At 39.6% G+C, this 13,628-nt stretch overlaps 1 protein-coding gene across 7 annotated transcripts in view; it reads right to left on the bottom strand.

The window, feature by feature from the left end:
- TOX2 (TOX high mobility group box family member 2) overlaps nucleotides 1-13,628 on the bottom strand; it is a 219,752-nt gene that overhangs the window by 57,331 nt on the left and 148,793 nt on the right. The window lies entirely within an intron of this gene.

Genomic DNA, 13,628 nt, shown 5'->3' with positions numbered 1-13,628 from the left:
GAAAACCCTTCAAAGACTCCGAATTATTCAAAATTCGGCAGTACGTCTAATTTCCGGTTTAAAAAAATGGGAACACATAAGTCCCTATTATCAAAAACTTCATTGGCTGCCCCTCGAGGCAAGAGTTTTATTTAAATTTTCTTGTCTCTGTTATAAATCAATCTTTGGTTTGGCCCCTATGTACCTGGTTTCCCACTTTAATTTGGGTTGTACTATTAGGCCCACGCATAGAATCCACATAGTCACACACCCAACAATAAAGGCCTGCCATTACAAAAGATTCCTGGATAGAACTCTAGCTTTCCAGGCAGGTCAACTGAACGATTGGCTGGGTAACATTATCATGGCCAGGCCAGGAATGGAGTTAGGGCACAGCAGCTAGTTAGTAGTGATTTTTGGTCTACTAACCAGCTATACAATTGGTTTCAAGGATTTCTTTCCTCACGTTCCTCTCAGGTTCAGCTTAATGATGTCTGTTTTGGTAAGTGGAATAGTTCGAACAGTGTTCCGTAGGGCTCTCCGCTCTCTCCTCTGCTTTTTACTGTATACCTATCTTCACTGGGTTCTAGATTACTTAATCATGGGATTAAACTGTTTCGTTATGCCGATGATACTACTATTGTAATCCCTACTGCATTTTCAATTTCCTGCATCAGTCATAGAAAAGTGAATGATGGAATTCAAGTTGAAACTTAATCCAGAGAAGACAAAATTCTTCTTTGCATCATCCCATATAAACAACATATGCTAAATGCCACTACCTAACCAATCCAACCGACTATAAGATCTTGGGGGTAATTCTGGATCAGAATTTAACTATGAAAAATCCGGTCGATGCATTAGTGCGAAAGGGCTTCCACACACTGTGGAAATTGCGCACAATAAGAACTTATTTTGACACATCATCTTTCAAATTGTTGATACAATCTCTAGTGCTAAATCAGCAGGATTATTGTAACAATAGAATATTTTACGGGTATCCAAAAGAATCTTTCTAGATTGCATATCATTTAAAACGCAGCTGTTAGACTCATATTCTGTCTAAAAATGTCAGTCCATGTCACCCCTTTTTATCGTGAGCTGCACTGGCTTCCTGTTGAGGCTCGTGTGAAATTTAAGTTTGGATGTATTTGTTATAAAGTTTCAGCTGGACTAGTACCTAATTATTTAATAGATTCATTTCTTTTTGACAATTCAAAGAGGTCCAGAAGTTCACATGCTTTTTTAGCTTTCCTACCAGTTAAAGGTTGTCAATTTAAAAAGTACCATCGTCTTTTTTCCTACCAAGCAGCATCTTGGGACAAGGATCTTAAATTGATAATACTGACCTCCGCTTCTTATCAAGATTTTAGGAAACAAGTGTAAACACATTTATTTTCTGAATTTTTAGTGAATTGAAATATTTAATTATCTTGTTTATTTAATTTTTGTAAACCGCAAAGAACTTAACGGATTTGTGGTCTAAACATTTTATGTTATGCTAGGACACCAAGACAGCTATCCTAACTTTATGTGGCAAGTTAACTGGGCAGCAATCTGAATATCCCTTTTAATAGGTAAGGCTAGTCTCAGTTAGGGCGCTGGTCTTTGACCTAAGGGCCCCGCGTGAGCCACTGGTCTGACCCAGCAGCGGCAATTCTTAGGTTCTTATGCACTCCTCATCCTATTTTCATTTTAGAAAATTAGTAAAAACGAAACTGTTCAACCGATTTGTCACCTAAGAATTTGTTGTTCATTGTAAACCGCCTCGAACTACCATGGCTTTGGCGGTATATAAGAAATACATTATTATTATTATTATAATTTCAAAGCGACTCACAAATAAAAGAAGGGATCCATATTGTTTAAAATACATTGGAGAGAAAGATATTACAAACTTACATATATGGGGAGCGGGAGGAACTACAATATAGGAAAGAAAACAAAAAAGGTCAAAACACGAGGGGGTATAAAGGCTTTTTGACTCATATAGGTCAAAACGTTGGGAGAATAAAAGTATATTTGTTTTCCTTTTAAAAAGAAGCATCAAATTGTCTTACGTAAATCAGGTCTTTGTAAGATTTTCTGATTCCAAAATCGGTTTTATATGGTTTAACATAAGTCCCGGGAATTGGTAAAAAGCTTGACTTCACGACATGGTTAATCTGAGAACTGAAGCATAGGTTGGAATCAGGGCACCCAAGACAGTTGCATTAGAAGAATTTCTAGAAAAGCTCTCAATGTTTTTGGCCACAAGAAATCCACATTGCTGATGGGTTTTTTTTTCAGTATTAAGTGCCAAATTGTGTTCAGACATCCAATTATCTAGTTGACTTAATTTACTTTTAAGATCTTCTATGGCTGATTCTTGATCATGATCTAAGAAGAAAACTAACTGGACATCATCAGTGGAGAACTGGAAATTGATTCCCCAAGTGTCAAAAAGCTTAGCAAGAGGCACAAGGTACAGATTAAAAAATATTGGGGATAACAAAAAATACTCTGAGGAACTCCAGATTTCAATTTACCCTTTGAAGACAATTGATTTTTCCAGGACATGAACCTTTTTAATACTGTGGGTCCAAGTTCACTGAGCCTAGCCAACAACTTAGAATGGGAGACAGTGTTGAAAGCTGCTGCTGCTCCACAAGACATCCAACCCTTTCTCCATCCAAAAGCAATGATTTGGTGTGTGGAATTGATAAGGGGTCACATTATCCCTTCAACAAAATAAAAGCCTTCCAGGGTTGGTCTAGTGACTCAGATATAAGTGGTGTGCATTTCAGTATGGAAGGCCACTAGTTTGATTCCTAGATCAGATGTTTGGCATGCCAGAAAGTTGGAGCTGGAAGTGGTGTTTATAGCTCCTGGAGATAAGCAGAGCGGAGCCATGGGGTGGCCGGATTTAAAGCCCATGATACAAGATTCTGGACGGGGACCTGGCACATGGCTGCTCATTGTAGGACCCTGCTCAACTGATCAGATAAGGAAGGGTGGGAAGGTCTTTTAAAATTGAGATGAAGCCCCTGGGAGATGTGTCTGAAGGTTTATGGTACTAGATTCCCAGTCCTGGTTCTGATCACGCTGAAAGGAAAGGGGAGGAACTATTGAGTCAAAAAGAAAAGAAAATCCTTTATTCTTATATTTCAATATAAAGATTAATCTAGCTTTGACACATAGGACCTTAGAATGCCAGTACTAACTACATTTGAAAGCACCGGACGAGACTATTTCCACAATGAGGACAGAAAATGGCCTTCTCATGCAAAGAACTGAACTGGAGGATGCCTCAGTCCACAGCTGTTGTCCTCAATTGACTAGCAGTAATTTAACATGGCATATAGCCTGCAGCTCTCATGGAAATGCAAGTTGACCCAAATAATTACAATACGCTCATTTTGAAAGAAGAGAATATCTGTCCAAAATGACAGCTCACGAGGAAAAGATATAGGAACGCATAGACAGTTTCAAACGAAAAGAGTTCTACTAACATGGCAGGAAGTCCATACTCTCCCTGACCTTGGCGGGAGCATAGTGGGCAATATTTTATTATCAATGTATTGCTGTGAAGTTATACCTTCTCTGCGTTAGGAAGATATTTGTTCTTTAGTCTCACTGCCCGCATTAAAGGTGCTGGACATATCGTTTCTACAGTCAAAAATTAAGGTCAAATACAATAACAAAAATGACGACAGATAAAGACCTCCAGTGGCCAACAGCCACGTTCATTATCAACTCAATATTCCTAACATTGTAATTGCTAAATTCAACTCCTCTAGAGCTACACAGCAGCAACACTGACCTCAAAACATTCAAACCCTTATGAATAACAGCTCTTCAAAGATGCTTTCCCCCACCTACTAATCCTGAACTATATCCCAAAAGACAGATATAAACAAACAGACGGAAGATCTAGAAAACAAGCCTGTGAAATATTAGAGCTAAAACTGACCTCCTTCCCCTCCTTTACAAAGCCGTGCTAGCGTTCTTAGCGCCAGCCGCCGCGGTAACAGCTCCAACGCTCGTAGAATTCCTATGAGCGCCCGAGCTCTTACTGCCATGGCCGGTGCTAAAAACGCTAGCACGGCTTTGTAAAGGAGGGGCTACATGTTTAAATGCAACTTGTCTTGTCTATACTTCTCTGAACCCCTGAACCCCTGAAAACGCTGTAATGTTACGTCTTAAATCATGTACAAGATGCTGTAATGAATAATGTCTTCACCCTGAAAACACTGTAGTATCAAGTCATAAACTGTGTATGTAATGCTAACAGCAGAATATATATCCCACCAATCAATAAATCAAAGCCCTGATCTGTCTTTGCCATTTTGGGGATGAAGAGTGTAGAAGTCTGCTCAGCCCTGGCCTTAATTCCCAGCTGTTGAAGCCCATTCCAGCCCAATAGCTATTTTCATCATTGTTTGGGTCTGCGATTCTACTAACATTCAGAGACGCACAGCTCGTATCGAGAAAGCTCCAGAATGGACGGTTCTTATGGCCACCGTTTGAAATTCACTTAATATCAGGACTGTGGTGCCCTGATCCTCATTGGCGTTCCCCCTCTGGATTACTTCCATCTCTACCCCCTTCCTCTTCCCAACCCTTCCAGTCTCATCCTTCTCTCTTCCCCCCCTGTACCCTCTTCATGCAGGTCCAGTGTTGCTCCCTCAAGTCTTATAAAGTTTACATGAGTTTCATCATGACAGGCTGCCTTAGGTCACTCCCTGGGTCTTCTTGCACCTCACCTACAGGAAACGACTTCAGAGGTTTTTGTACTTAGGTGCTCTTTGGATGTGCTGTTGATCTCCACATGCAAATAATAGCTTTCTAAGAACAGTCCTATTGGGTCTAGCCTAGTATCCTGTCTCCACAATGACCAATCCAGGTCATAAGTACCTGGCAGAAACCCAAAGGTGCCATTTTTAGTGTCGGCTGCGGCGGTAACAGCTTCATTGCTCAAAGGAATACTATGAGCGTCAGAGCTGTTACCGTGGCAGCTGGCGCTAAAACGCTAGCACGGCTTTGTAAAGGAGGGGGAATATGTCATGTTTACACAGTAAAAAAAATATATATATACATCATAGAAACTGAAATTTTTATAGCCTATTCTTCCTTATATAAATAATCAAGTTTTACATGGCATTGGGTCAGAAGAGTCAGCTAAGGTTTTATGAGATACTCCAATTGGTGGCTTGGACTTGAAGATGGAAAAGCTGGTTGGGGGGATTTAGGTTATATCACTCACAATGACTTCCATCCCACAAATGAAAAGATCCAAGCAAGCCACAATTCTGTCATCTTTCTTCCTATTGGGAATTCGCAAACTCTTCATAGATTCCTCAGCTTCTCCATCATTCCATGCAGACTCCCCAAAGAGTAGCAACATTCTAGAATCTCAAAAAATACCCAAAGAGTAGCAACACTCCATGCAGAATCCCCAAAGAGAACAAGATTCTGGAACCCCAAATAGTAGCAATATTCCATGCTACCAATCCCAAGAACAGCAGTGGCTTTCCCCATGTCTGTCTCGATAGCAGACTATGGACTTTTTTTTCCAGGAACTTGACTAAGCCATTATTTACATTTGTATTCCTTCTAAATGTGCAAGTCCCTCTACCTGTACCAAAGGCTAAAATGTCTGTATTCACTACACAGTCCAGCATGTGGGTAATTTTCAAAATAATTTCCAGTGGTAGAAGAGTGCTTTTATTTTCTGCTGAAAATTGCTCCTCTTCACCGTGGATAAAAATATCCAGATTGTTGATGTGAGCACAGTACTTTTCCCTCTGGGAGAAATAATTGTGGTTAGATCGAGGAAAGCAAAAGCTTTCATCCTAACAGCCTCACACGTATTTTCTGAAAGTACATTTTCAGATCTTCGATGGAGATGCAAATAAATATGAGTGTTGCATACTTACCGTGTACTGCCAGTCTGATTTTAAAGGAAAATCCTACAAAGGGGCTTCCAGTTATAATTAGTTTGCAGGCATGTGAGTATAATATATACATAGGTTTATAACCCCCTGTAGGCTATAGCGCCCTCTATGCCACTGTGGGGGAGATGGAGAGATACTAAGCAGTGGTAATCACTAACCCTGGACTCCCACAGCCCCATAGTCTTTCTCTGTAACAGACTGTGGACTTTTCCTCCAGGAAATTGTCCAAACCCTTCTTACAAGCAGCTACACTAGCCACTCTTATCACAACTTTTGGCAATGCATTCCAGAACTTAACTATTCTCTGAGTGAAAAAATATTTCCTCCTATTGGTTTTAAAAGTATTTCCCTACAACTTCATCGAGTGTCCCCTAGTCTTTGTAATTCTTGACGGAGTGAAAAATTGATCCACTTGAACCACTCAGGATTTTGTAGACTTCAATCCTATCTCCCCTCAGCCGTCTCTTTTCCAAGCTGAAGAGCCTTAACCGTTTTAGTCTTTCCTCATACGAGAGGAGTTCTATCCCCTTTATCATCTTAGTTGCTATTCTTTGAACCTTTTCTAGCACCGCTATATCTTGCTTGAGATAAGGAGACCACAATTGAACGCAATACTCCAGGTGAAGTTGCACTATGGAGCGATACAGGGGCATTATAACATTCTTAGCGGTCTATTAATACTAAAATAAAGACCTGGAGACCATACAGAGAGAGGGGTGAGAGTTCTTTGGGGGAAGTGGAATATATTTGAGGGGTCTTTGCTGGGGGAAGGGAGACTTCCCAAGACTGCACCCAGTATGTTCAGGCCCCATACTTCTCAGCAGGAAAATCATGCCAGCTTTGAGTTATTTTTCCTGGAATGAACACAGCTTGCAAAATTCAACACAAGTTGTATTATTCAATATACAAAATAAGATGTTTGGCATGTATTTGCATCTCATTAATATATAGACCATGGTACCTTAGCCTGACATGCATTATGTTAATACACCACTTGATGTGTCATTTAACATGGGTTAAGGGGCAACAATCAAGCATTTTTCTCTTAACACACATTAGTAACTAGCCCTTGTGTGTTTACTGACTCAGTACAATCTGCAAGGCTTCTAATCATATTAATATTTCCAGACAAGGCGTGATAAAACTTACAAGCACTCTTACTGGCCTTCTTCTGATAAATATTTGTTTACTGTCATGTTTATTGTTCTAAAGCAAGATAATCCATGAATGGAATCACTCTTTGAAATTTATTTGTTTTTTATTTTACTTTTTAGGTGTGTGATGTCATCTGGGAAAAAGAAATTTTAAAAAATACCCCATGAGTAGCATTAAATCCAATGATGAAAATAAATAAATTCCCTTCCACTATCTTCCCTCCCTCTTTTTTTTTTTTTTTTTTTTATTTAAAAATAATAAGTGCATAGGGAGGAAAAATCATTTGAAAGAGTTGGGAGAGGTAAAATTATGTGCATTTTAAATAGGAAAAAAAAGAACACAAAAAAGTCTTTTCTATTCAACTTTCCACTTGTACATCATAATGTATAAAGTAAAAAAAAATGCTGCTCCCTAGAGATAATAAAAGAATTGAATTTTTCCTTATCGGTCATCTATTTTTCTAGCTCAAGCTATTACTTCCTCTCTGCGGTTGCTAGGCAACAAGAAAATATTAATAGCAGCTGTTATTAGCTTAGCCTTCGCAGCGGAGAAGTAGAATGAGAAAATGGAAAACATAAATGTGTTACATAAATCTTTCAACCTTTCAGGGTTTGTGTTAGTCTGTTTTCATAATGATTTATTGAAGTGATGGTTCATTTATGAGAAAAAGGAGTGTGAAATAAGAAAATGGTACATTACCCTGAAGGCTTCTTGCAAATAAATAATTGTGGGGAGATGGAGGAGGGAGGGATATATTTAAAACCATTTTCCTGAGTTTTATAAAATTTAAAAAGGCATTTTTCTTTCCTGTAAGCTTGACATAAAACACTAGAAGCCAACTTCAAACTGGGAGATCAAATTAATACAAGGAAATCTTCCATATTTTCAAGGGGGTTTGTGTTGAAGCTACAAATGAAAAAATGAATTACATGGCAGACTGGAAAAATAACTCTGAAGATTAAAGTAATTGTACATTTCAGAGAAAGGAGATAAACGCAAGGTTTTTTCAGAGCAATACAAAAAATAGAACAGATTTTATTTTAGTCACGATGGATTAAAAAAATTTTTTTTTTTACAGTTTTTACTTATTTGCTTTGCTGTAGAAACAAAAAAAAAATGGCATTTTCTGCCTATCTACCAACTTCATAAGCTCTACAAGCCCTCAGAGTTACATAGCGAGTTAGAAAATGATGGACAACCCATCTGCCGATCCATGCCATCTGCTATCCCTCTTTCTCCCATAGAGACCCCATGTTCTTGTCCCAAGCTTTCTTGAATTCAGATACAGTCCTCATCTCCACCACGTCCATCAGAAGGACTGTTCCATGGATTTACTACCCTTTCCATGAAGAAGTCTGTCCTCCTTCATCTTCACCGTTTGACCCCTCATTCTAGAGCTTCCTTTCAATTAAGAGGTTCACCTCCTGTGCATTTATGCCAGAGTTTTAAATATCTCTATCGTACCTCCCTTCTCTCTCCTTTCTTCCAAAATCTACACATTGGAGGGAATTCTGTCAATGGAACTCAAAAATGGGCATCATTTTATAAACGGCGCCTACATTGTCTGGCACCTAGAAAAATGGCGCTGACCACGTGTCAAATAGGTGCCGTCAGAATCGCGGCTAGCAGAGCCTGTATAAAAACATAGGCCAGCGCCTTAAAGGCCTACATTTCAGGTACCTAAGTTTTTGGAGAATTGCGTTTAGTGGCATCTAAGTCACGCTCTGCCCATAGAAACGCCCACATAGGCATTAGGCACCGCTAAGCGCCCTGCGATAGGTGTCTTATCTTTTTACCTTTTGCCCAATTACATTTTTTCCCAATTATCGAGGCCAATTAAGTTGGGTGCCTAACGTTAGACGTCCTTTATAGAATCAGCCCCTAAGTGCTATTCTTTAATGAGCACATGCCCTTAATAGAATACCACTTAATGCTAATTCCTATGCAAGATGTACAGTCTGCCTGCTCAAATATGCTATAAATCCCAGTGCCCAAGTTGGGTGCCGAGACCCATTATTCTTTTGGAACCTGCCTACATGCCTCCCATGGCCACAGTTCCTTTTGGGGTGTACACTATGGGATGGAGGTGCCCAGCCAGATGCATGTGCAGATCCTCACTGGTGCCAATTCACATCAATAATTGGTTATTAGCATCTAGTTATTGATGGTTAACAGTTTATTAGCCATTTACGTTCACATACATCTTGGAACCTCATGGTTAAAACTTTGCTACTAGTGATTCAACATCAGAATTTTTGGAATGAAAGTTATTGTTAGCCTGTCAATGTCAATACAAATTTTTTTTATGCCTATGATGTGGGAGGAGGCAGGGTCTCATGACTCACCCAGTACTGAGGCTTTTTCTTTCGATTACATTAATATGGTTGGCATTCAGCCAATTTATTAAATAGTGGAGAGGTTTTTTAAACGGAATCTGGGAATTTGACATGATGATGAAGACCATTGAGGACTTTAATACGAGCTGCCCTCTGAACCAACCCCACCCTATTTGTCTTTTTGAAGGTGCTTCTCCACAACTGTCCAGAGTATTCTAAATGGGGTCTCTCCAGAAACTTATACAAAAGCATCATCGCCTCCTATTTCCTCTTCCGTTGCATTTAAGCATCCATTTGGCTTTTGTTATCACATTTTCTACGTATCTGGTCACAATAAGATCATTAGATATGACACCCCTCTTTTGGCTTTTGAGAATCATTCTAAAGTTTCCTATGAACCCTTTCAAATTCATTTCTTTCTGAAGAATCCATAATTATGCCTCTAGGTTTAATTTGGTTCCTTTAAAAATAAAAAAAACAACAACAACAAAATGTTTCTTTTCTTAATCCAGCTCCTCTGGTGTTCTCTTTTCTGATTCTCCACTTTAATATGGGCTCTTTCCGTTCTTTATTTCCTTTGATGTTTATTTGATTGATTTGATTAAGTAAAATTCTTGCATCATTTCCTTTTCAAAGTTTCTTTGATGTAAATATTTTTTCAAATAGCAATTAAAAATGATACGATCACTAACACACAATATAATGAAACTTCTTAATAGGTAGGTGAGGGAGTAAGTGCAGAACAGAATTACTGCTAAAATAGAAGAAAATGCAGTTTCTGGGATGCAGTAGATCATATCATCTGAGGCAGGTCTGGTCAGAGAAATTTGATCCAGAGAAGTGGATCAGGGGAGTGGTAGAAGCTGCTTTCTTGGATTTCAGTGGATCAGGGAAATGGTAGAAGTTGCCTTCTTGGGTTTCGGTGGATCAGGGGAATGGTAGAAGTTGCCTTCTTAGATTTTGGTGGATCAGTGGACTGGTAGAAGTTGCCTTCTTGGATTTTGGTGGATCAGGGGAGTGGTAGAAGTTGCCTTCTTAGATTTCGGTGGATCGGGGGAGTGGTAGAAGTTGCCTTCTTAGATTTTAGTGGATCAAGGGAGTGGTAGAAGTTGCCTTCTTGGATTTCGGTGGATCAGGGGAGTGGTAGAAGTTGCCTTCTTGGATTTTGGTGGATCAGGGGGTGGTAGAAGTTGCCTTTCTGGATTTTGGTATGTCTTTCGGCAAGTTTCTGCATAGAAAACCTACAAAGTCATTGGTCTTGATATGGGCCTTAAAATGACCAACTGGATTAGAAACTAGTTGAGTGTAATAGATATGAAGGTTCATTTTGTCTGGTACCATTTGGGTGTTTTTTATTTTTTTTAAATGACCCAAAATGATGGAGAGAGTGTTGTTAAAATTACCTGTGTAATTTCAAATGGCAGAACATCCCTATGATATACCAGAGAGAGATGCAAGACTAATGAAAGCATGTGAGACTCTGACTTGTTAAGGATATAATAATTAGAACCGAGTCAATAAATCAGCTACATGTCAAGTGAATGAAAAATTCTCATGGGAAATATACCAATTAATTCGTTACCACCAGTCACGCCACCAGAAGGGTGTTAAGGCACTTTACCTTTTCTCTTCTGCCTGTTTTATGAACCCGATATACAAGTCCTTATGCCTTTATTAAACTGCCTCTGACACACTAAGACACGTGTATTTGCCATTAAGAATTGGCACTTGTAGGACACGCTTATCCATTTTTTAGGTAAATTTGTACTAATCTCTATGAGCAGATTATGCATATAAATCAGTAGAATAAGGTCACTTACACAAGTAAAGAGAGAAGTGATAGTGGAAGGAGGGAAAGAGAGAAATATAGAGAGGAGGAAATGTTAAATGGAGAACAGGTGAAAAGAAGAATTAGACAAAGACTGGGGAATAAGAGGATGGAAAATGAGGGGCAGAGATGAAAGGCTGTACACAGGTGCATAAAAAGAGGGAGATTAAAGACTGGATACTAAGAAGGAATGAAATCTGAGTGGATAGAGAAGCTGAAAAATAAATAGAAAGAAAAATGAAATGAATAAAAAAATCAATGTCAGAGATGGATGTAGAAGAATAAATGAAAAAAACAGGAGGTGAGAAAAGAAATTGCAAATAGACAGGAGAGAGAGAGAGAGAGGAAAGCAGAAACCAGAAAGTGGGACCAATGATATAAAAAAATGTTGAAAATGTGATAGTTTTCGCTGCTATAAAAGGTACATTTTCCCTTCCTCCCTCTACAAATTCATGCAAGTCTGTTCAAGAACGAGGTATGAAAGGACACGTAGTGTTAGGATGATATGAGTTGTATGAGTAAGATTGTGTATCTGTGTGCTTAGGTGTCTATCTCTTTGTGCCCTACACAGAGATGGACAATCAGACAGACAGAAATGGATGGGGAGAATGTGGTGCAGTGGTTAAAGCTTCCGAACCCTGAAGTTGTGCGTTCAAATCCACACTGCTCCTTATGACCCTGGGCAAGTCACTTAATCCCCCCATTGCCCCAGGTACATTAGGTAGACCACCAGGACAGATAGGGAAAAATGTTTGAGTACTGGTCTGAGCTTCCTTGGGAGAACGATATAGAAAAGTAAATAAATAAATCAGGTACCATTGTTTGGTTTTACTAAATTGCAGAAGAGCTTCTTATCACAGGACGATGAGATAAATGCTCAAAGGAATTGAATGAGTATCAGAGCATTTGCCTTGCTGGTCCATGGTAAGAAGCTCTTCCGTGGTTTAGTAAAAGGAGCCCAAAATGAACAGCAAAACTCCCCCCCAAACAAACCCAGTGATAGAAATAGATCAGTTTTTGAAATTTACACTTGCTAGCAATATAGGGAGTCATGCATCACTGTTTCTATTTCTTTGCTATTACTATGTCTGATTCTTGGGCTTTCAATTCAATTTTGGTTTACATATTTCTATTTGCATTTTGTGGTTACTTATCTTATGCTTAGCGAGGGAGGGTCTATCTGTTCAGCAACTGTGACCGAGGCCATTCAGTGTAATCATCTGGCTTTTAGTTTCGTTTTCCCAGTAGGTATTATAATGCTCCTGGGCCTGACTCCTGATAAGATTTGCTCGATAGGTTTTCAGTGACTTTTTCAGAGTTTCGTATTGCTTCACCGTATGACCTGCTAATGTTGCTGTTCTCGAGATGGCACTAATATCAGGGGTTATTTTTGGTGTAGTGAGTTCTCTATGGAGATGGATGTCATGGACTCGGCAGCTTCCAAGCTATGTTCCCTCTAAGCGAAGCCCATTTTGCATGGCTGCTCCTAAAACTACTGACCCAACCTGACTTCCAAACAAAATTAAACTACACTAAACAATTGCTATATATCTGATATATTTTTTGTGATCAAAAACTGTTGTTTTTTACAACTTGTCACTCACATGAAAAATAAAATTTGCGTACACCAAGCCACTCCTTAGAGCAGTGTATCACAAACTGTAACGAGATTCTGGGTGTGCCGCGAGATGCCGGTGAAGAGGAGAGGTGCGGTGCCAGCTGACTGCCTACAGGACATGCCGCTGGCACCTCTCCTCCTGCTGCACCCCCCACCCCCACTGGTGGCTCAAGGCCCCATTTAGAAGACCTTTGCGCGTGCATGGATGTCGAAGTGATGACATCACACATGCACAGGACAACATCGTGTTGACATCCGCGCATTTCTGGATGCCTTCCAGCTGTGGCACAGGGTTTAGTGTGCCACGACTTCCAGAAGTTTGCGATACGCTGCCTTAGAGGGAGCAAAGCTTCCACGTAGAGGTGTCGGCATTTACTTATGGAAGGGTTAATTTTTTTACCTTTCGTGTGTAAGTGCCGACACGTCCCCATGCATCTTCCCTCATTTTACAAACATACATATGCAATTGGCAAGAATTAAGTAGTGAAGCTGCAATTTTAACATGGCTTCATTTCAGAGGTGGATCCAAACTATTTGAGAATAAGACGAATGATTCCCTTAATCCCTCATATAAACAAATGGCTAAAATGAGCACTTTTTAAGAACCCATAAGAGCCTATGGGCAGGTGTAAATCTTAACGTGGGGGCACTCTCTGAAGATTTTCATCCCACCCAAGCCATGTCCTACCAACAGCTCCTTGAAACTGCTAAGTGATATGGATATCCAAGATTAACATGTGGTTCAAATACCACAGCAAAAAGGAATAACAATTACA

The sequence above is a fragment of the Geotrypetes seraphini genome, chromosome 11, assembly GCF_902459505.1.
Source record: "Geotrypetes seraphini chromosome 11, aGeoSer1.1, whole genome shotgun sequence".
NCBI lineage: Eukaryota > Metazoa > Chordata > Amphibia > Gymnophiona > Dermophiidae > Geotrypetes > Geotrypetes seraphini.
Note: the sequence above shows the minus strand (reverse complement) of the source record. Positions and strands in the feature narration are given on the sequence as shown.